The 24,536-nt window shown below is 47.1% G+C and overlaps 1 pseudogene; it reads right to left on the bottom strand.

Annotated features, from left to right (window-relative positions):
- Positions 1 to 1,965: 1,965 nt before the first annotated feature.
- LOC130120386 (non-structural maintenance of chromosomes element 4 homolog A-like) lies at positions 1,966 to 21,607 on the bottom strand (annotated as a pseudogene).
- Positions 21,608 to 24,536: the final 2,929 nt, after the last annotated feature.

The following is a 24,536-nucleotide window of genomic DNA, read 5'->3' as shown; positions in this document are numbered from 1 at the left end:
ACGCTGCAAAACTATAACATAAATTCCTTGAGCAACTCACTCAATTATAAACAAAACATTTTACTGTAGGCCCATGTATACATATTTCTCATCCCTTTTACATGCTCTTTACAATCTTTTTTTTCTTCACATTTCTTCAATCAGTCTTTTTGGTTTCTCTATCTGCCTCTTAGGGCGTTCTCTCAGTGTAGTATCACTGCTCTTGGTTTCTTTCATTCCTGTTTCCTCAGGCAGGATTGTCACATCCGGTTGTTTTGTCACATTTGGTTGTTTTGTCATGTTCGGTTGTTCGCTTTGTCTTTGAGCTGCCATGTCCTTGGTGTTATTATCCATAATCTCGATATTCCTCTGAGGCACCTTGAGCAGGTGTCTCCTGTTTCGCCTTAGTGTCAGTCCATGCTCTGTGATGACCTCATATGACCTTGGTGTTGTCTCTTTAATCACTTTAGCCAGTGGTCCCCACTGTCCATCACATCTGACCCGCACAATTTCCTCTTGGGCCAGGGGTTTCAGTGGCACTGCTGTTCTGTTGTAAGCGTTGATCTGACACTCTTTAGGAATGTTTGACACACTGTGCTCCATCCTCAGTTTTGCTGCTGGAAGCCTGGTCCTCAGCTTCCTTTTCATGAGCATCTCTGCTGGTGAAAGTCCATTCTCCAGTGGTGAGGCTCGGTAGTTAAGAATAGCCAGATACGGGTCCTCACAGTTTTCTATGGTTCTCTTTAGAAGGCGCTTCACAATTTGCATGCCTTTCTCCGCCTTCCCGCTCGATTGCGGGTAAAGGGGGCTCGAAGTTGTGTTACTCACACCAAATTGGCACTTCTTTTTGTTCAGTTTTAAACCTGCTTCTTGTGCTTTGTTGAGCACTCTTCGAAGCCTGTCATCATGTTCCTGTTTTGTGCGACCCCATATTACCAAATCATCAATGAATACACCAACCCCTTCTATTCCATCAAACAGCTGCTGTATAGTTTTGTGGAATACTTCGGGGGCAGAACTTATACCAAAAGGTAGTCTTAAGAAACAATGCCTCCCGAATGGTGTATTGAATGGGAATAACTTGGCACTCTCTTCATCTAGCACTATTTGGTAGAAACCAGATGAGGCATCGAGTTTGGAGAAGTAGTGTGCTCCATTCATAGCACTGGTCATGTCTGATTTGGTTGGTAAACCTGTAATGCTCGCGCTGAATCCCTTTATTTAAATCCTTGGGATCTATGCACAATCTCAGATCACCATCTGACTTTTCTAGTATGAGTAGGGAATTAACCCGTTCTGTTGGCTCGTCAATCTTCCTGACAATGTTTTCTTCTAACAGGGTATCTAGCTTCGCTCTCAGCCTCTTTTTGAGTGCAACTGGCACATTCCTTGCTGGGTGTACGACTGGCTCTGCATCAGCCCTCAGCTTCATTTGTGTTCACCTGGCAAGCGGCCTATTCCTTTGAACACCTCTCTGTATTCTTTAACCCAGTTATTGGCTTCTGCTGTCTGCTTGTGTGTCATTTTCTCTGTGTTAACGACATGGACTCTTTTTATTAGTCCAAAAGCTTTGCATGCTTTCAACCCCAGTAGTGCTTGCCTTTCCCCATCTGCAAGAACAAAAAGTGCATTCACATTTTTACCATTGCAAGATAGGTTAGCTCTACACACTCCCTTTGTAGGTATAGGCTTGTCATCATAAGTTCTTAGATTTACCTTTTTATCACACACCTTGGGCTTTTTTCTCAGTCTGTAAAAGTCTTTCATTGGCAGGATATTTACCTGCGCCCCTGCGTCCAGTTTCAGTGAAACATCTGTGCCGTTCACATCCACATGTGCTATCCATTCGTCCTCTGTAGTGCTCTCAGCATCACTCACCAGGTCGACGTAGATCAGAGGCTCCTCTCTTCCTCTTTGTCACTCACTTCATCCACGAGCTTGACTGTTTCCACAAAGAACGGTGTCTCGTCCTCAGCACTGCTGCTGTCACCCTTGTTCCCCACAAGCTGCACTTTTGTCGAAGTGATTTTTTCGATTTTGCTGCTCTACATGTTACTTCGAAGGAGGGGGCTCTGCAAGGAACGAACCCATCATGTAGTGGAAGGTGGGGGCTGTTCTGAAACAACTCTGTGTTCTATTGGCCAACCTATGCCAGGCATCTCTGGGAAGGTAGCCATACTTTTCAAGTCCATTTTCCTGGTCTTCCGCTTCATTTTTCAGTTGGTTTAAACCCATGAAGGACATACGATGCTCAGCGAAGACAGGACGGTCGAAAGCAATGCCTTCAGGAAACAGTTTGTTGGCCTTCTGGTTACCCAGGTCTTTGGCCACAACAAGGAGCTGGGCACCCAGTGCTGCCTCTCGAGCCTGATGTAAAGCTTTAAAAAGCTTGTTGGCCTTATCTAAAACCTCGGCGAGTTTGTTATTGTCGGGGCTCAACATATTCTCTGTTCTGTGGAACAGAGATGATCAGGTCCCTGTATTTATGCCTGTTCTCCCTCCGGAAGGCCGGGTCATCCTCCTCCTCCGTCATGTCACTGAAAATACCACCAAAGTCTTCCCCGTCTCTTCACCTGCGGCTGCTGCCGGCAGCGTTCTGCTGGGAGGCCTCCTCATTACCGCCATCTCAACTTCTCTTCTCATTACCGCCATCTCCACCTCTCTTCAGTCTCACAATACACTGTGAGTCATACTTGCAACTACAGCACCCGGAAACTCCTCTCCTCCTTCAATGGAGTCAACGCTCACCTCGTCATAATGGCAAGCAAATGTCAACACAAAATATCAGCCGATCGGCGATAAACAAAGAAAGTGAACTGGGGAAATTGGATTTCTTTTAAAAATCATCTCCCTCCAAAAGTGCGCTGCACAATATTCCAGCAAGCTGAAGAACTCCACCACATTTTTGCTCACACTCTTATGTTGCATGCGCTCATGAAAAGAAGGCAATTTATTCCTGTATGTCTGAAATGGCTCTGACTTCCTGTCACATGTCCAGGTTCCGTCATATCAAAAATGCCTCCCCAAAATGGATCAAACAAGAAACTGTATCAAGCAAATTTTGGTTTATTGGAAAATTGACATGATGCGGTACCCAAACTCTGGAATGCCATTCCCCATCAAATCCGCTTACTGGACTCCATTACAGAACTCAAACCTGCTCTTAAAACCCCCTTTGTAAACTAGCATACTACATTTTAACAGCTTTAACAGCATCAACCTCTTTTTTTTTTAACTCTTGCTCTATTGTATGCTCTATTGCTTGTGTGTTTTATTGTTGGTTGCACTAATGTTTTTTTATTGCTTTGTTTTGTTGTATGTGATGTAAGGTGACATTGAGTGTCATGGAAGGCGCCTTTAAATAAAACGATTATTATTATTTTAATACACTCTTACAATACTCCCAGCTGCTCTCGTTAGGGGTCGCCACAGCGGATTATCCATGTCAGTGTGGAAATCTGATTTATGATCCGCATATTAGATTTGGCAAAGGTTTTACGCCGGATGCCCTTCCTGATGCAACCCTCCCCATTTATCCGCGCTTGGGACCGGCACTAAAAATGCACTGGCTTGTGCATCCTCAGTGACTGGGTTTGAAATAATAATAATAATAATAATAATAATAACAATTTATTATATGTCTAAAGTGTCCACTGCGTCTTCTTAACTCAGAAATCATGCTGATAAGAGGGTGTTTTGCCAGAGTCAATGTTTTTCCTTTTCTCTTCTTGCATTCATTATATGAACGTTAAGATCCATTTCCAGGGACTTGTTGATTGATGAGTTTAAATGTATTTTATCTGGGGCTGAAAATGTGAGGAGGCAGATTGCATATTAGGGGTCACAATGATAACATGCTGTAATGGGCTTTTCCTCGCAGGAGCCGTGTGCTAACTTGCATTGTCAAATATTTTGGCCTTCACCCACCAATATATGATAAAACAGATGGCATTTGGGATGGAAAAGGATGGTTGGTCTGAAAAGGTGCCTTGTAAATGATAAAAGCGTGTAATTATGGGTAGAATTTCGCTGATTCGTGTGATACTGTGCGTGTATTTGCATGATCCTAGAAAGCGTTCCCTGTCGATGTCAAACTGGGTTTTTGTCTTTTTGCTGCATGAATAATTTATCTACATTTGAGGAACCAGTCATGTACTTATTTTCAGGTTTTAGAATTTGTCAGTAACAATGAACGGGGTTGGAGGTGGGGGTGGGGGGGTGGGGGGGAGTTAAAAGGTTTTTTTTTTTCACGTCCGCCGTCAGACTCTCTTCTTTAAAGCAGATCTTTCAGCTTTTATGTTTTCAACCTCCAGGGGAAATGTATAATAATAAATACGCCGGTGGGATCCTCGTTCTATACTGTCCTCGTTATATTTAGTCGTGGCGGCAACGGTGCAGTCACTTTTTCTTATTTTCTTCTCTAATAGCACTTACAGTAAACTGTCCAAAACTAGTCGTGTCTCCACATTTAAGGAATGTTAAAGGCTGTTCAGCGACAAAGGCAAAAAACAGTGTATATTTGTCAGCCAGTCTTCCACATTAAGGATAACATTGTGGGGGGGGGGGGGCAACCTTTTAAGGCGAGTTTAGTGGTGGGCCCAAGGGCCACGGCCCTGCCCGGAGCCACGGCCCTGCCTGGAGCCGCGCCCGAGGAGGAAACACGAGGGCTGGCTGACAGGAAGCGGGGCAGGCTAAGCTAACTGTTAGCCCATGCAGACCGGCAGTTCCGACGCTCATCCTGGCTGCCGTTCCTTCTCCTGGACAGTGACACTATTAATTTTCCTTCTCTTTTTTGTGGCTATGTTGGATATATGTGTTTTTGTAGTTTTTTGGGGTTTTGTAGTTTGGCTATATATGTTCTTGTAGTTTCTGGATAAGCGTATTAGTCTTTGTATTGCACTGCGGTGGAACGAATAAATGTTCCTGATTCCTGATTGGTAAGCCAGCCTCAGTCTGTATCTCATTTACTCGTTTCGATCGTAGATGTAACGCTGATTTTCTTACCCAGAGTAACTGGGCAGGCAGGTAAGGCGGGAAGGCCTTGCTCAAGGACACTCTGACACAGCGCACGGCTGATGACGGATCTGAGCAACCCAGCGCTCTCTCTCCCTCTCCCCCCCCCCCCCGCTTATGGAATGGGCTCACCCGCCGCGCTATGCCACTGTGCTACCTCGCATTTACGACGGGTGGGTCAGATATGCTAACAACTTATGCGGCGCCGTAAAAAGGGCTGGTAGCATCGGTGGTTAGAAGCCTTGTGCTACCTTGGCAACTGAAGATCTACCTTGAAATGTGTAACAAGCCTGCGCTTTCAATCATGGCTATTGTTGATTCGCATGCGGGCACGCACACACACATACACACACACACGGTTCCCTGGCATATATGCGGGCCCCTTGCCAGGGCAGATGCTCCTGGTCTGTTGATGTGTGCACATTGAGCCATAGCATGGTGGATATCGCGGTCCTGCTATCAACAGAGACAGAGGGATTAGAGCAGGCTTATGCTAAGCCATGCATTCCATACACTGGGGTTAGATGTACTCCCTGGCTCTATCTCAATTTTTAACACGCGCTGAATAGAGATCGACTCGCAGCCAAGGGGATTCAGGTGGATCCGAGCTGCTGGATAGCACAGGCCAATTTACCAACAACCAACAATTACGCCGTTCAGCTACTATAGGGCAATATACTTAAGGGAAAATGCAAGCTTTAGTAGATTTGCATCTCGGAGCAAGGAGCTATTGACATGGCAGTGGTGATGACCAAATGTGTATACCTCTAATGGAAATGGAGAAGGTGGGAAGGAGTACAGTGGTGTGTTTGATCTATTGTGTCTTGGGTCCCGGCCGTGGGCGGGGCGGGGTTGGCATGGGGGGGGGGAGGGGTGGCAGCCGTATTTCCACTGGTTGATAGCGGAGGGAGTGAGAGGAGGAGAAGGAGGAGGAGGAGAATTAATGTGATATGCAGAGATACTCTCCACATTGATCCACGATGCTCTGAGTAGCAGTCGCCCTGCAAACATGTGCCGTAATGGAGTGTGAAAGAGGAGAGGATGACAAGTAACGGATGAGAAAAATGAACCCGACCTGTGTACTGGAGATCCATCTTAACGATTCAATAATGCCAATATTTATTACATTAGCGCCATTAGCGGCGGCTGTGAGTAGCTAATGTGAGCAAAGCAGCTCAAGGTGATCTTCACAAACCCAGTTTTCTTTGCAGGCATGTAATCATTTTTGCCATTTCACATATCAGGTGCACTCCTTCATGCGGAAACGCCATTAAATATGTGCCTTGCTTTTCACAGATCTTTTCAGGTGGTTAAACTCTCAGTCCAAATCTTGGTAAGAGCTCGCTTGTTTTTGTGCGTAATGAGTTTCCACTGCTCCTTGTTGCCAACCTAACAACAAATAAGCGCGAATAAGCAGAGCACTGAACCCCACTTGACCACTTCTCATTGTTCTCTGTGCACAAGCCTGAAAGTTGCCTCCAATCAGCAGAGCCAGCAATCAGCGGGGCCCATTGGCTCTATTGTAAACTATAACTCTCATTAACTGGGCGGAGAGCACCATACACCACCTGGTGCTGATGGCTTAAAGTCATTCTCTGGGAGGCTAATCGAGGCTCTGTTGGCTATGTGTAGTGGATGTGTTCTGATGGGGTGGGGCGGAGCCGCCACGGGGGCGCCCCGCTGACTTATGAGACTAACCAGGCCTGTCCTTCATGCCACCATACTTCTAAGAGAGCCAAGAACCCGTGTGTGGAGCTTACCCACTCACGTCTTCTGCCTCAGAAAGTTTTGCCCTCACCTACCTAGCCTATCTAAATGGAAATGACCCGGGGATGCGGCGGCGCTAGCAAATCTTCAGTGAAGGATTGGATGCACATGAGCCATATTTCCATCGGGATCACCTTGCCGCTCGCCCTAGCCGCAGCACTGCAAAGCTGTAGAGATTTTCCTTTTCTTTTAGTTGAGTCTGATCCCCCCAACCCAGCCTTGCGCCTTTTATCTGCCGCGCCACATCAAACAGGACAGAGACGGCAATGACACACAAAGATAGGCTGACTAGCATAAATTGTGCAAAGGTCCCCATGGCATTGTTGTGCCAACCTGAAGGAATGTCGGGGTGCATTTTGAGCAGCTGATGAACGGGGCCCCGGGCCTTAAGTCAATCACTGTCTCCTTGCCCAGATGGCGGCAGTCAGGTTTGTGATGTTAATTAGTGATGTCTTCCCCTTCTGCTTGCGGTTGCAGAGGCAGGTGAGCCACCCCACAATAGGGGCGAGATACCGCGAGAGGGGACCACGGGATACTTCCCAGGGCTCAGTTCGGCTTTTGATCTGCCGAGATCATTCTCATCCGCCGCTCGGTCTCACTTTGTAGCACAACACGGTGATCAAAGCGGAGCCGCTCTGACACCTGCATCGCTGACGGCGTCGCACTAAAAAAAAAAAAAGGAGACAACTTTCGGCTTTTAGGCAAGACGGCTTTGCCCAACTGATCGTCGCTTTTCGACTCGAGATTCAGTTGGGGAGTGTGTGTGGGGGGGGGGGCGGTTTCGTGCCTATTAATATGTCGACATGAGTGGGATCACTTTTTGTGATGGCGTTGGAGAAAATTTATGGTTTTAGGGGCCGGGCCGAAGAAGGAAAAAAAAAAAGCCACAATACCCAGAAAAGAACAATTTGGGGGTTGTACCACATTGGTTAGGAAAGTCATTTTCACGTCCTCCTAATGCTAAGTCTGTAAATCTAAGCAACACCATTAAAACGCTTCATTCCTTAATGGCTGAATAAATAACGTGAACCGCTGATCACAGGGCCACCCGAGACCGGCTACCTCTCCTTTCCATTAGGAATCTAAGGCATGCAAGGAGCGAACTCTAGAGAGCTCCAGACACGCTGACCTTTCATTGTTCAGACGCTCATATTTTCTGGTGCACCTAAAGAAAGCAAAGGTGAATGGCCCGGGGTACTAAAAAGATTCCTCTTTGATTAAAGCCTGCCACACAGTACGTTGTCCGGTCGGCATGGTAATGAATTAAGCCGGCTAGGCTCAATGCAGAGCTGAACCTCTCCAGTCCTGTGGCTATTCTCACGTGAGGGGAGCTGTGTGAGGCCTCAACTAGAACGACCGGGGCCGCCATTTTGACCGCCTGTGGTCGTTTTGGGCAGGAGTGGAATCCCGGTCGTTGAGTTAATCCAACAAAAGGGTAAATTCACCAAACACAACGTAGCGCATGTTGTGGTAATAAACGTCAGTGGAACAATATTTCCCGGGGAAAAGATGTTACACACTTATTATTTCCATATCCACTCACCTGTCTGTTTTCTGCACCTCGCCGTGCTTCCACACAACACCAGCACCACACAGCCAGTGGGGGAAAAGCCAATTTTTTTTGTCACGCTGCACCATTATGATGCAGCTTGTGTGTGTGCAAATGACTTCCTCATGCATAAGCATATAACCCATTTTAACTTAATGTCAATGCCGTGCACTGGTTAGCAACGTGCCTCAGGAATACAGTTGCTAAATCACCCAGACAGCTACACAGATTCTCGGTTAATAGGCATGTGGGTTTGTGATTGCGTCCCTCTTCTTTTTTTTTTTTTAAACCCGGCTCGCGTAACAAGGTATGATTGTGTGTGTGTTTGTGTACGTGTGCATGCATACATGTGTGCAGTGTACAGTGTGATTCATGGGAGACAAAGTGTGCCATTCTTCACGTGGTGCTGCTCCCCGCAGCTCCAAAGACTCTTAATTCTACAGGCCAAGGGCACAACTGAATAATGAAGCAAAAGCTAGCCAAGCACACTACTGAGGTTTGAATGAGATTATGAATTCGGGAGACAATACAATGAAAAATCCACTTGGTGCATTATTATAAAACGCTATTTCCAAGTTTGGGGCCATAAAGGACTTATAGCTCACTATGGCTGCCATGCATTTAAAAACGCCTCAAGGCAAGCGAACACCGGACTGCCAGCCCACCAGAGCACCTATTCAGCAACATGTTGGTTGTAATTGGAAAGAGGTGTTTGAAGTCCTACGACATGGAATGGGCGGCACGGTGGCGCAGCGGTTAGCGCGGTCGCCTCACAGCGAGAAGGTCCTGGGTTCGTCCGACCTTGGGTGGGTGGTCCCGGGTCGTCCTCTGTGTGGAGTTTGCATGTTCTCCCCGTGTCCGTGTTGGTTCCCTCCGGGTGCTCCGGTTTCCTCCCACGGTCCAACCGCATGTGGGTCAGGTGAATCGGCCGTACTGAATTGTCCCTAGGTGTGACTGTGTGAGTCTCCACACTACTGTACGGATGTGAGGCGTGGACCATCTACAGCCACCGTCTCCGAGCCTGGAGGCCTTCCATGCGAGATGCCTCCAGAGGATCCTCGGCATTACTTGGGAGGACGGAGTGTCACGCACGGTGGTGTTGGAGTGGGCAGGCGGGTGCAGCGCGGAGTCCACCCTAAACCGCCATCAGCTCAGACTCCCACATTAAGTCCTCTACGGCCCACTTAACCTTGGTCAACACACTGTTGGTGGGGCGGAAGAAGCGGTTCAAAAGACCAAATGAAGACCACACTGAAAAGATGCCAGATCAACCCCCAGCGCACACAACACTGTGTAGCAAAGCATGTGAAGAGGCATGCCCCCCCCCCCCCCCCTGCCAGAACCACTTTTACATGCCCGGTCTGCAACTACAACTGTGCATGTCCAGGATTGGACTATTCAGCCACTAAAGGACTCACAAATAGGAGAAGATGGTCGTCATCGGACATGATGGACAACCAGCAAGCAAGCGTGTGTGTGTGTGTGTGGGGGGGTGGGGGGTGGGGGGCACTGTGATGGCCTGGCAGCCTGTCCAGGGTGTCTCCCCACCTGTTGCCTAATGACTGCTGGGATAGGCCCCAGCATCCCCGCGACCCTGAGAGCAGGATGAGCAGTTTGGATAACGGACGGATGGATGGATGCTGTGTTTTTCAGCAGGTTTTACTTTTGTGTGCGTGCGTCTACAGAGCATGGTTGCAGGATTGAAAAAAAAAAAATGTTTCCTATGAAAATCATTTTACAAAAAAAAAAGAAAAGAAGAAAAACTTCACGAATCCGCCTCTTCAGGCAGATGTCGTCTACACTCTACATCTTCATTTTGGCGCACACATGAGAAGAAGAGGGGGGGGGGGGGGACGAGAAACGTGCTACTGCGATAATAGCTGCACGGATCCCTTTATCGAGGGGAAAAAAAAAAAAACAGCATTCCCAATCCAAATCCATATCGATCAAACCGAGACGCCGATGATCTCACTGCCCACACGAAATGTTGAAAACTACACAAACTTTGCGTTTTCAATTACCGCCGGGAAAGTACGGGTCTCGCAGCGTTTCAAAACAACTCCAGATGGCCCAGCAGACAGGCAATAGGCATAATGCATGCAGAATGATATGCAACGCAGCCTTTGTTCCCCCCCCTTTTTTTTTTTTTTTTTTTTTACTTTGTGGATCATCTGGATCACTTGTTCATTCATCCAGAATAGGAGGCATATGTGAGCACTGAGAAGGCATAGTAATATATGCAAATTATCGCCGCCACGCATTCGTACAAGCTGTATCTTCCGTCTCGGGCCAACGTTGTTGTGTGGAGGCCTGAGCAATTTCAGCTGAAACAGTTTAAACCTGACGAGAGGAAGAGATTTCGGCGGTTATTCGCTGAAGGCTCCGCCGAAACTAGTGCCGGGCGGGGAGGGGGGGGGGGGGGAGGGCTGAGAAATGGGACTGAAACCAGTTGAGTTGTCAGATCGCCGCCAACACATGAGTTAGGAGAGGATCCCGAAACCCTCATAAACCAAAAATGCAGCAGTCTATCACTGAAGAGAGATGGGGGGGAGGGGAGGGGGGGGGGGAATGCTTCGTGCAAGGTCACGGCGAAGCAAATGCGATATTAAAAACGGCTCGAGACGTTAATTCATTCTCAAAGTGCCATTTATATGCCACGCCGGGCTCACCTGACAGTGGGTGCCTTGTAAAGCTTTGTGCAAAAGGTCATTCTGAAGTTTCTGCAGCACCGTTAGAAACTTTTAGGGGTGTTACTCCCCCAAAAAGTGTTGACCGGAGACATTAGAGAAACACTCCTCATCACGGCGCGGCGTCATTTTTGGCCAAAGCGTTTTAACGTTTGAGCAGCAGCCCAGAAAAGGCCGTAAAGAGACCGATCGCTATGGACGCCTTTATCCGAGAGGCGGCTGATCGGGAGGCGCTTTCACCAGGCGGTGGAGACTTTGCATGCAGTAGCTGTTGGTGCAGGAGACGGCTGGCGGATGGGGGGGGGGGGGGGGGGGGGGGGGGGGGGGACGATTCTGAAATTCGTATTTTCATGCATCTGCCCCCCCCCCCCACCCCCTGCAGTAATTTGGCTCGCTCTCCTCCTCCTCCTCCACAGATAAGGCTTGGGAGCCGGGCCCGAGACTGCCTGATCTGTCATGGCTGATGTACCGGCGGCGCACACAGAGATATTAGCGGCAGGCCCCGGGGGCGGTCAGGTGGAAGGTGTGAGGACGCCGGACAAGGGAACTCTGGCGGCTATGAGCGTGACGACGCCCGACCTTGGACTCGACAGGCGAGTTCGCTTGCAGATATGTGTGATGTGTGAATGAGAGATGTGGACGGTGAAGACGGAGCCAGCGGGGTTTCGACCACAGAGTCTGGAGAGGTGGGCCACTGTAGACTTTGGCGCCTTCTGTTCCTGCGGCGGAGTCCTTTGCCATGCTAACATGGCGTGCCGGCAGAAATACACAATTTAGGCCATGTGGAAAAAAAACACACAGTGGATGACTAAATGAATGATTTAATGACTTACTTTTTTTTTGTTGCTTTTTTTGGCTTTTCATCTGCTCTCCGGGGAGACTCGGTTGTCTCCTCGGAGGGCGACTTGAGCCTGCTCGCCTATTCATCACAGCGCCGCTCTGAATCAATCTGACTTTCTTTAAAGGTTTCTCTGATTTCTGTCTCTTCACAGTATCTCCTTTGAGAACCGCACAGACAGATTTTTAATGTGGGAGCATAAAGCAAAATTAATACCTCCTATTGTGATTTCTTTTCTTTCTTTCTTTTTTTTGATGACTCGATCGGAACGGGCTCCCGTGCTATTTTGAATACTCTCAATGTTCGCATGTAGCAGAGGAGCGGCGACGGATGTGCAAATCTAAAAGTTTATAACTCACTTAGTAAACATGGGAGGGACGCAAAGGGGTTTACTTGCTAGATGCTTAAAGCGTTTTAAAAGATTATCAGTAAAAAGGGGGAGAGAATTTGCGCGGAAACATCCATTTGCAAAGTATTGATTATACAGTGGAATTAAGTTGGATTAATGGACGGCTTCGGTGCCATATTACTCAACAGTGCAGACTTTGCCACAATCTCTTGGGATGGCACACGGAATTTACATTTCTGCAAGAGAAAATTGGTGTCTTGCATCTGAAGTGCAATAACCACCCCACTGAGATTTGTGTAGAGAGGTATAGACTAGATCCTTGGAATTTAACATGACAAAAGATGCTGTTGATCACCGTGGGGGGGGGGGGGGCATCCCTTATTATTCTGCTAAGATTTGCCTCAGCAGGATACGCTGCCACAGAAGACTCGGTGTGCAGCTTTTCCAACAGAGCGAGCCAGTGTGTAACGCCGCCACGCCGCTATCTGTTAATGTGGGAATTAGAGGTCGTGCATCAATACGCCGCAAATGAGAATTTCTCATTAATCGACCTATTGATAAAATAACCGGCACAGAATTTCAATTTCGTGAGCTGGTAAAGAAATGACGCAACATACAATCACCCGTGAGAATCCACCACATCTCTTGGAACCAACATGTTTACATGATAATTCACATGTAAAAGTGATGTGTGCAATGACTCATCAAAGTCAATTGCAGTTGATGAATGTACCTGGATAAAATCTACATTTCTAATTGAAAACGGGAGGGAGCACTGACAACCAGGGTGGCTTCTCGGTGAATTATTCTGAGCAGTTTCCCAGCAGCCACTACGTGACCGATCAGTGAGGATCACATGGACAGTGGGGAGCGTCCAGAGAAGAGTGGCAGCTGGCTGGGCTGAGGGTTGAACACAGGCCCAGACTGGAGGGAATCAATCAAACGGATCATGATGATGATGATGATGATGGTGATATGGCACTAGAGAAGCATTGAGATGCTAATATGTGCTCAACAAACTGTGTCAGTGTAAAATACAAATTATTTTGCCTCTTTTGCAATTATAGAAATGGCGCACAATAAACAATGTGGTGTTAAAATGCCACATTTTCAAAGGCTCTATTTGGAAACGTTTATTTTGAGATTGTTTACAGTCTACTTTTTCTTCTTCTTCTTCTTCTTCTTCGATTCGTCTCCTACCAGCGGCGTCTGGGCACTGCTTGGCATCCTGCTTATCATATTCTTCATCATAATTTTGACAATTCCTTTATAATTCTGTTATAATCTTTCAACGTTGTACTGTGTAAATTGTGTAAACCCAACATCCATTGCGCGTTGTCCGTCTTGGGAGAGAGAGCCCTTTGTTGTTGTTTCTTCTTCTTCTTTGTCTTCATCTTCTTTCTTCTTGGTCTACATCTTAGTCTTCTTCGTCGTCTTCGCTTCGTCTCCTTCCGGCGGCGTCTGGACACTGCTTGGCATCCTGCTCATCATATTCTTCATCATAAATTTGATAATGCCATTATAATTCTGTTATCATCTTTCAACATTGTATTGTGTAAATTGTGTAAACCCAACATCCATTGCGCGTTGTCCGTCTTGGGAGGGAGAGCCCTTTGTTGTTCATCGTCGTCTTCTTTCTTCTTGGTCTACATCTTAGTCTTCTTCGTCATCTTCGCTTCGTCTCCTTCCGGCGGTGCATGGATGCTGCTTGGCACCCTGCTCATCATATTCTTCATACATTTTATAAGTCCATTATAATTCTGTTATCATCTTTCAATGTTGTGTAAATTGTGTAAACACAACATCCATTGCACGTTGTCCGTCTTGGGAGAGAGACCCCTGCTCTGTCGCTCTCCCTGAGGTTTCTTCCTGTTTTTCCTCCCTGCTAAAGGTTTTTTATTTTTCTTTAAATCTTTAAAAAAAATTTTTTAAGGGAGTTGTTCCTTATCCGATGTGAGGGTCTAAGGACAGGATGTCGTGTTGCTGTAAAGCCCCCTGTGGCTAATTTGCAATTTGTGATACTGGGCTGTACAAATAAAATGGACTTGACTTGACTTTTGGCTGCTCCCGTTAGGGGGCGCCACAGCGGATCATCTGTTTCCATTTCTTCCCGTCTTCTGCATCTTCCTCTGTCACACCAGCCACCTGCATGTCCTCCCTCACCAGATCCATAAACCTCCTCTTTGGCCTCCCTCTTCTCCTCTTCCCTGGCAGCTCCATATTCAGCATCCTTCTCCCAATATACCCAGCATCTCTCCTCCACACATGTCCAAACCATCCCAATCTTGCCTCTCTTGCTTTGTCTCACAACCGTCCACCCTGAGCTGTCCCTCTAATATACTCGCTCCTAATCCTGTCCTTCTTCAATGAAAACCTTAGCATCTTCAACTCTGCCACCTCCAGCTCCGCCTCCTGTCTGCAGTACAGTAATGTTACATGAATGTGAGATGAATTTTTAATAAAACTTGCATTGATTAATATTCATTCCTGAGCGTGTCACGGATCAAAAAGTGTTTCCGGCATGAACGGGCACTGTAGAGCCCTCGTGAAAGGGAAGGGAAAAAAAAAAAGGTCACCAAAATTACTTCAGCAGTCCCTCGCACTTCGAATGGCATTCAGTGATATTTCAAAAGGGTGATGGCAAAGGTTAGGGTGAGTACGAGCTTAACATTACATTATCTCGAAGAAGCAAGAGAGGTACCGCCTCAGTCAAACAATAATGCCCTCCTTAAAGGCAATTTTCCATTGTCAATCATATGATTGTTGTTCCCAGCAGACACTATCTGCTATGCAAAAGAGAGCTGTTTTGCCTGGCCCTCTATTTTTAGAGGTCATGGATATTGATGCAATCAGGGGGATGACACACATTCTCAGAGCTGAGTGGGTTTTTTTGCGCTGTGAAGTGAGTGTGGAACTGCTCTCTTGAAGGCCATAAAATCTCAGCGCAACTGTCTTCTGTTCCACACTACTGCAAGGCGGCGGAAGACATTTTCATCCCCAGTTTCTGGGACGAGAAAGGTGTCGGTGACACCGTGCAGGCAGACGAGACCGGTTTGACGTCTTCTCATTTTTCCGTAATTCCTCGCAGACATCAAGAGGACAAACCTAAGGAGCCGACACGACATGACGTACGCATTTTAAAGAAAGCGGGTGTGTTGGTGGTGGATCCGCCAGCTAATTGTGTAATTCTGTCAGGAGTTCACGGCAGTAGCCTAATGAAACCGTTTCAACATGAAAATTATCTTAGCAATTAATTCAGGGAGGTGAAGCTGAGAGGGAAAGAGGGTAGATAATGAATTTAAAGGACTTGAAAGTCACCTTCATTGATCATTTACAAGGCTTCCACATCATTTACAAGGCTTCTTCATTGATGCAGGGTTTATCAGATATGTTGCTTTATATTACATTTAGTAGATAACGTCCCATGGCAACAGCAATATTAAAGAAGGAGGTGATTGAGGTACATATACAACACATTTAGAGCTTTCATTTATTAGCCTGAATTATTATTGTCATTATTAGTCAGGCCGGCCTTGCCGCTGCCGGAGTGGGAAGATGGCGGCACAAATTCGCAGTGGCGTCACCCAGTACCGTCCATGCAGTGTCTTTGTCCACATCTGCGTCGAAGTTTGTCTTCATTTGATGGCTGGGAGAGCTGGCGTTGGATCAGCTGGGAGAGCTTGGTCTGCTGCGTCGTGTGGGCCCAGGGACCACGGCCCTGCCTGGAGCTGTGCCCGAGGAGGAAACACCGAGAGCGGTCTGACCGGGCTCGGAAGCGGGGCAGGCTAAGCTAACTGCTAACGCATGCAGACCGGCAGTTCCGATAACACAGAGGGCGGTCTGGCGGTAGCCTCGCCTGGCCTTGACTGTGTTTTTAGTGTCGTCGTGTGGAGTGCGGGGAGGTGTGTCGAAGGGGTCTGGCTGGGAGAGCTGGCGCTGGATCGGCTGGGAGAGCTTGGTCTGCTGTGTCGTGTGGGCCCAGGGACCACGGCCCTGCCTGGAGCTGTGCCCGAGGAGGAAACACAGAGGGTGGTCTGACCGGGCTCGGAAGCGGGGCAGGCTAAGCTAACTGCTAACGCATGCAGACCGGCAGTTCCGATAACACAGAGGGCGGTCTGGCGGTAGCCTCGCCTGGCCTTGACTGTGTTTTTAGTGTCGTCGTGTGGAGTGCGGGGAGGTGTGTCGAAGGGGTCTGGCTGGGAGAGCTGGCGCTGGATCGGCTGGGAGAGCTTGGTCTGCTGTGTCGTGTGGGCCCAGGGACCACGGCCCTGCCTGGAGCTGTGCCCGAGGAGGAAACACAGAGGGTGGTCTGACCGGGCTCGGAAGCGGGGCAGGCTAAGCTAACTGCTAACGCATGCAGACCGGCAGTTCCGATAACACAGAGGGCGGTCTGGCGGTAGCCTCGCCTGGCCTTGACTGTGTTTTTAGTGTCGTCGTGTGGAGTGCGGGGAGGTGTGTCGAAGGGGTCTGGCTGGGAGAGCTGGCGCTGGATCGGCTGGGAGAGCTTGGTCTGCTGTGTCGTGTGGGCCCAGGGACCACGGCCCTGCCTGGAGCTGTGCCCGAGGAGGAAACACAGAGGGTGGTCTGACCGGGCTCGGAAGCGGGGCAGGCTAAGCTAACTGCTAACGCATGCAGACCGGCAGTTCCGATAACACCGAGGGCGGTCTGGCGGTAGCCTCGCCTGGCCTTGACTGTGTTTTTAGTGTCGTCGTGTGGAGTGCAGGGAGGTGTGTCGAAGGGGTCTGGCTGGGAGAGCTGGCGTTGGATCGGCTGGGAGAGCTTGGGCTACTGCGTCGTGTGGGCCCAGGGACCACGGCCCTGCCTGGAGCTGTGCCCGAGGAGGAAACACCGAGGGCGGTCTGACTGGGCGTGGAAGCGGGGCAGGCTAAGCTAACAGCTAGCCCATGCAGACCGGCAGTTCCGACAGGCATCCTGGCGGGCGTTCGTTCTCCTGGACGGTGATTTATATATGTGTTAGTTTTGATACAGTGGCTTGCAAAAGTATTCATACCCCTTGAACTTTTCCACATTTTGTTACGTTACGACCACAAACATAAATATGTTTTATTGGAATTTTATGCGAAAGACCAACACAAAGTGGCACACAACTGTGAAATACAAATAAAATTACACATGATTTAAAAAAGAATTTTACAAATAAAAAAATGAAAAGTGCGGTGTGCAAAAGTATGCAGCCCCCTTTTCTCTGAGTGCAACCAATTGCCTTCAGAAGTTGCCTGATGATTGTTGAATGATCGAATGTTGACCTAATGACTAAATAGAGTCAACCTGGGTGTAATCTAATCTCAGTACAAATACAGCTGTTCTGTGACGGCCTCAGAGGTTTGTTAAGATAATATTGGGGAGCAAACAGCATCATGAAGTCCAAGGAACACACCAGACAGGTCAGGGATAAAGTTGTGGAGAAGTTTAAAGCAGGGTTAGGCTATAAAAAGATTTCCCAAGCTTTGAACATCTCACGGAGCACTGTTCAATCCATCATCCGGAAATGGAAAGAGTATGGCACAACTGCAAACCTACCAAGACACGGCCGTCCACCTAAACTTACAGGCCGAACAAGGAGAGCACTGATCAGAGATGCAGCCAAGAGGCCCATGGTGACTCTGGACGAACTGCAGGGATCCACAGCTCAGGTGGGGGAATCTGTCCACAGCACAACTATTGGTCCTGCACTGCACAAATCTGGCCTTTATGGAAGAGTGGCAAGAAGAAAGCCATTGTTAAAAAAAACCCATAAGAAGTCCCGTTTACAGTTTGCCAGAAGCCATGTGGGGGACACAGCAAACATGTGGAAGAAGGTGCTCTGGTCAGATGAGACCAAAATTGAACTTTTTGGCCTACATGCAAAACGCTATGTGTGGCGGAAAACTAACACTGCACATCACTCTGAACATACCATCATCCCCACTGTCAAACATGGTGGTGGCAGCATCATGTTCTGGGGGTGCTTCTCTTCAGCAGGGACAGGGAAGATGGTCAGAGTTGATGGGAAGATGGATGGAGCCAAGTACAGGGCAATCTTGGAAGAAAACCTGTTGGAGTCTGCAAAAGACTTGAGACTGGGGCGGAGGTTCACCTTCCAGCAGGACAACGACCCTAAACATAAAGCCAGGGCTACAATGGACTGGTTTAAAACACAACATATTCATGTGTTAGAATGGCCCAGTCAAAGTCCAGACCTAAATCCAATTGAGAATCTGTGGCAACATCGGAAAACTGCCGTTCACAAACGCTCTCCATCTAATCTGACTGAGCTTGCGCTATTTTGAAAAGAAGAATGGGCAAAAATTTCAGTCTCTAGATGTGCAAAGCTGGTAGAGACATACCCCAAAAGACTTGCAGCTGTAGTTGCAGCAAAAGGCGGTCCCACAAAGTATTGACTCAGGGGGGCTGAATACTTTTGCACACCGCACTTTTCAGTTTTTTATTTGTAAATTTTTTTTAAAATCATGTATAATTTTCTTTGTACTTCACAATTGTGTGCCACTTTGTGTTGGTCTTTCACATAAAATTCCAATAAAATGTATTTATGTTTGTGGTTGAAACGTGACAAAATGTGGAAAAGTTCAAGGGGTATGAATACTTTTGCAAGCCACTGTATGTGTTGTGGCAGTTCTTGTAGTTTTAAGATATGTGTTGTTGTCTTTGTGTTGCGCTGCTGTGCGCTGGGGGGGAACGATGTTTCATCTCATTTCATTTCATGTGCACAATGGCATGAAATGAAATGACAAAGTGTTTCTGGTTCTGGTACTGAAAACATAATTTTACATATCATACGGCTCCATTAAGCTTTACATAACGATCATGTGTCGGCCCCGTGATGGCCTGGCGGCCTGTCCAGGGTGTCTCCCCGCCTGCCGCCCAATGACTGCTGGGATAGACACCAGCACCCCGCGACCCCTATTGGGATAAGCGGCTTGAATAACGGATGGATGGGTGGCTAACGATCAGATTTGGCAAAACGATAAATGATGCAGTTCCATCATTGTTTGTAGGTGTATGGTACATTCACAAGAAAGCAGCAAGTCGCCGCAATCCTTGCCACTTGTTTCGGACGCTTAACTCTCACTGATTACCACATAAATTATATACTGTCAAATAAATCCAAACATTTTGTATTAAACTGTAGGTACTGTACATTGTACGTACACTGGTACGCTCTGTCATGTCCATCTACCTCAGGCATGTATGTAAGTCACCTGCTAACGTCTATTTCAGCATCTCTGATATATTCTCTACACCTGAACCTTATCACCTCTTATTCCACCTGTATAAGTCACTCCTTGTGTATATATCTGAAGATTGTGGCGTTGTAGTGTTGTTATTCTATGTTAAGTACACTGAGAGAGCCACGAAACCGGAGTCAAATTCCACGTATGTGCAAACCTACATGGCCAATAAACACGATTCTGATTCTGTATTTTACATATGACTGTCAAAAGCTTTGACTTAATGAAGTCAAATGAATCCAACAAAGGCCGGTGACAGACTACATGACTGAAAAGTCTGTGACTCATGCGCGGGTGCTAGTAAGACTTTAGGTCACGCACTTAAAAAGATGTGATAAAGATCGGAATTGCAAACCACCGAAGGTCCAACAACACCTGACTACTCTGCCTCATGAAACAACGCTGGTGTTTTGGCACTTACTTGCATTGTCGCCTCCTGACTAGACCCTTGTTGTGTTGTATTAACTCTCGGATCAGATCTCAGATCACTTTGGATAAAAGTGTCCGCTAAATGACGCTAACATTGTAACATCCATCCATCCGCCCGTTACCCAAACCGCTTATCCTGCTCTCAGGGTCGCGGGGATGCTGGAGCCTATCCCAGCAGTCATTGGGTGGCAGGCAGGAAGACACCCTGGACAGCCCGCGAGGCCCTCACAAGGCAGACGCACACACATTCACACCTAGGGACAATGTAGTGCGGCCGATTCACCTGACCTACGTGTCTTTGGACTGTGGGAGGAAACCGGAGCACCCAGAGGAAACCCACACAGACACGGGGAGAACATGCAAACTCCACACAGAGGAGACCCGGGACGACCCCCAAGGTTGGGCTACCCTGGGGCTCGAACCCAGGACCTTCTTGCTGTGAGGCGACCGCGCTAACCACTGTGCCGCCGCACTGCCCAGAAAAGGTTTTGTATGATACCAGTATGTTTTTAGACTTTCTACAAGAGCCTTGTATGGCATACATTTTGGTACGTGAGGCTTTTATGGTGTATCATATAAAGTAGTTGGACAAGAGAAACTGAATATACTACATTAGCATGTTTTATATTGTGGTAAAACTGATCTGTAGACCCTTTGCTTGACTTTGATTCATGATTGTTTTTTTTTCCCTTCCAGCAGAGTTACCTGGGCTGGTGACTGACGTTCGCTCTCGATGCCAAAATGCGCTAACCAGACAAGCACTGCAGCTGTCAAAAACAGAGTCAGAGCTTGTTGCAGCATCAGCGCCTGATGAGAAGGTAACAGATTTAGATGTGTTGACAGGTTAAAAGGCACGTAAGTAGTCAACTTGAACGTTCCCCACTTTGCTACACATGCTTGTATTTTTGCTTCGCAGGTAGCAATCCACCCAGGCACTGGTGCCATGTGTGATAAGCTAACATGGGCATGTGCTGTGAATTCATCTCTGCAACTGCCTTTGTGTGCACACCGCTATCGGCTATAGGGGGAAATACTGTTGCTGGATTTTGAAGTGCTTGCTAGTTTAAACAATATATGAGAGGCGTGACAAGTATTGCTCATTTTATCCACTATTAGTTGGATATGTGCAACAGAGATGTAAGCGATGTCTTCTTTGTTACAGAGTGCTCTCTCAACGACTGCGTTCGATGCCAAATATTTGCAGTAAATATTCTGAAAAATTCTGTGCTTTCGGTGTTTTCCCTCAAAAAAAGAATCTTAGGGGATTGACTCGTGAGGGAGCAGAGCAAGGATTGGTCCTTGACCGCCACAAGGTTGATGGGATTCACGGTAAGTTTTATTTATATCATATTGACAGTGTGATGATTTACGCATAAAAGTACAACTTTGTGGTTGTTAGAACATTTCCCTCTTTGTCTGCAGGGGAAACTCTGACCACATGCAGCCATCAGTCATTGGCCCTACCACCGGAGTGAGTAGACATACTCTACAGTGTAAAGCAGGGGTGCCCCACTCCAGGCCTTGAGGCCCTGCGGGTATTTGTTGCAACCATGTACTACACCACCTGACTTAACTAATTAGCTCACCTCTTGGATGAAGGAGGGAAAGGAATTAGTTAAATCAGGTGCTGTAGTGCATGGTTGCAACAAATACCTGCATATACTGCAGCCCTCGTGGTTGTGTCAAGAAGGGCATCAGGAAGGGCATCAGGAAGGGCATCGGTATGTGGATCGACAAGACCGCCATCGATGCTGTGCCCTCCCAGGGTACCGATGGAAACTATCAAATCCACTGTGGCGACCCCTGGGAAACAGGGAACAAGCCGAGGGGAGGAGGAGGAGGTGAAGAAGAAGACTAGGAAGGCAGGTTTGTCAGTAAACAACTAATCAATAATATTTGGCAAGATTATTGTAGGAACAATGCCAGTATAGCTTAGTGTAAGTACATTCAGGAATTAATGAATCATTTAGGAATCCCATAGATATGTATCAGCACATATCTATGGTACATTATGGTACATAGATATGTGGACCTATGTATCATATGGTACATATGATACATAGGTCAAGGACTAGAGTGAATTTGTATAATTTATATGTGCACATGCAGAGAATATATAAGCATCATAAGAACAGTATACTTCAGAAGCAACAATCAAGTCATGAAGCTTATGGTATGACACGTGAGTCCTGCATGATATGATTATGATTATGGTCTGATGAATCTGATGAAATGTAATAGAGTTAATATTAAAGGTGTAATCTGAGGGGCTGATAGAAATGGTGCAGCAATATTGGATCTCTTTGATACCGATATTATGTGATGCGTATGCAGGAGCTACATCTAAGACATATCAGTTGTATAAAGGAAGCCTATTAAAACTGGTGAATATATGTTAATGACATTTTGGATATTTGGAAGGTCAATTTGTCCATTAGATGCGTCGATCACTGACGCACACACTACAAACCCACCCACCCATAACCAACACCCGCCCAAGTGTGTATTACCAGACAATAAGATGTACATATAGCTACAGACAGACTAGACAAGCAGAAAGGAAAGGATAGGAACTCACACAGACAGACAAATATGTAGACCCATACACAACCGGAGAAACGACATGTCAGTGAATACTTGTTCTGGCAATACGACTTTCATTTAAGTAAACAAGAATATGATGGAAAGATGTTTTCAAGGATATTTTTTTTACAAACTGTGTGTTATTTTTATAGTTTTTGCCATTGTGCATATTTACTGACTGACTTCACTGTAGAGACCGTAGACACAGCACCAGGGCTGGATTCAGCTTTACAACTACGTCTTACGGGGTAACGGAGCATCAGGCGTGACTTAACAAGTCCAGTTTAACCCAACTGTCTAAACCACATAGTATTTGGAAGCGACAAGTGAAAGTGAAAGTGAAAGTGTATTACCAAAAATGTCCAAAATTATCAATGGCTGATGACATTGCTGATCTATTTCCTGGTTCTACTTGCAGGAAGTAGCAGCCCATACTTACTGTAGGTAGTAGTAACCATCCAGAAACTACCTGGCCAGCTCAACAGAGACATCATAGATAAATGACAGTCATGGACACAGACTGAGACTCTAGAGTTGTTGCTGTTCATCTCATCTCATCTCATCTCATCTCATCTCATCAGCCGCTTCTCCGAGGTCGGGTCGCGGTGGCAGCAAGCTAAGTAGGGTCCTTCAGATGTCCCTGTCCCCATCAGTGCCCTCCAGCTCCTCCAGGGGGATCCCAAGGCATTCCCAGGCCAGATTGGACACGTTGTCCCTCCAGCGAGTTCTGGGTCTACCCCGGGGTCTCCACCCATTTGGATGTGCCTGGAAAACCTCCAAAGGGAGGCGCCCAGGAGGCATGCTAATCAGATGCCCGAACCACCTCAACTGGCTCCTTTCGACGTGAAGGAGCAGCGGCTCTACCCCGAGCTCCCACCAGATGTCCGAGCTCCTCACCCTATCTCTAAGGCTGAGCCCAGACACCCTACGGAGGAAACCCATTTCAGCTGCTTGTATCTGCAATCTCACCCTTTCGATCACTACCCAACGCTCATGACCATAGATGAGGGTTGTAGTTGTTGTTTAAAGGACAGGTGTAAGACTCGTGTTCGGTTGCCCAATAAGATACCATTGTAAAGCTGTGTCTAACAGTGCTGCCATGTCCAAAATCTCCAAATTGAAGCCGATAGGTAAAATAAAATCACATCTGATATGCACAGTGTGCAAAACTAAAACACCATTAAGTTGAAAAAGCAATGAATAATTGGTAACAAAACAGCTGGGCCCACTGTGTGTCTAGGATCATTGTGCAGACATGCATGTCTATGGCTGCATGCATGTGTGCATGTGGCTCCGTGTGTCTGCAGCTTTAATTCAGCCTGAGGTGGTTGAGGACAGGGGTTCATAATTCAATTGGAATTATGCATTTGTTGTTGTTGTTGTTGTTTCTATTTGGCGGGCAGTGATCTTCCGGAGGAATGTCCACTGAGAAATGTTGCATTTGTGTCTCGTTTTCCAATTCAAGAGTATCGATCTCCTGGCAATAGTCGGGGCGAGTAAGATGAGTGTGCTGGTATGGTTTGAGGTATCAAGTAGAGGCGTCTCTGATGAAGCACATAGTCGGGGGAGAGTGAAACGCAATCTGAATGAGAATTGCAGGATGTCTTTCCAAAAACTGCTGAATTGGTTTGTAGAGCCAGGTGGCATGCTAATATATATATGTGTGTGTGTGTGTGTGTGTGTGTGTGGAACTCTGAGAGCACATGTCAGAGCCAGCAAAACCCATTTTGAACATTTCATGTTAGACGATGTATGCTCTGTGAGTGACTTTGTATTGAACTAGCTATATATTGGTGGAGAAGGTCATAGTCAAGGTGTCCGAGCAGATGGTTTTCCAGAAGCCGACACTGACAGAAATCCCTGGATCTTTTTCCTGCATTGATTGTTGAGAGCGGTGATGGAAGAGTCTGTAGAGGAGTGTGGAGTTGAACTGAGGTTGTGTTGGGGGTTGTTTTGCTATTTTCTAATTGTGAGGGTTGGAAAAGGTCAATATTAACTTGACTGATTGTGTATTTAATTGTATATTTTAGCCGCAAGTGTAATGGAAATTGTTCTCCGCTGATGGCATACCTCTGACTTTTTGGAAAGTGAG

This window comes from Lampris incognitus, chromosome 11 (assembly GCF_029633865.1).
Source record: "Lampris incognitus isolate fLamInc1 chromosome 11, fLamInc1.hap2, whole genome shotgun sequence".
NCBI lineage: Eukaryota > Metazoa > Chordata > Actinopteri > Lampriformes > Lampridae > Lampris > Lampris incognitus.
The sequence above is the reverse complement of the archived record's forward strand: the minus strand, read 5'-3'. Positions and strand labels throughout refer to the sequence as shown.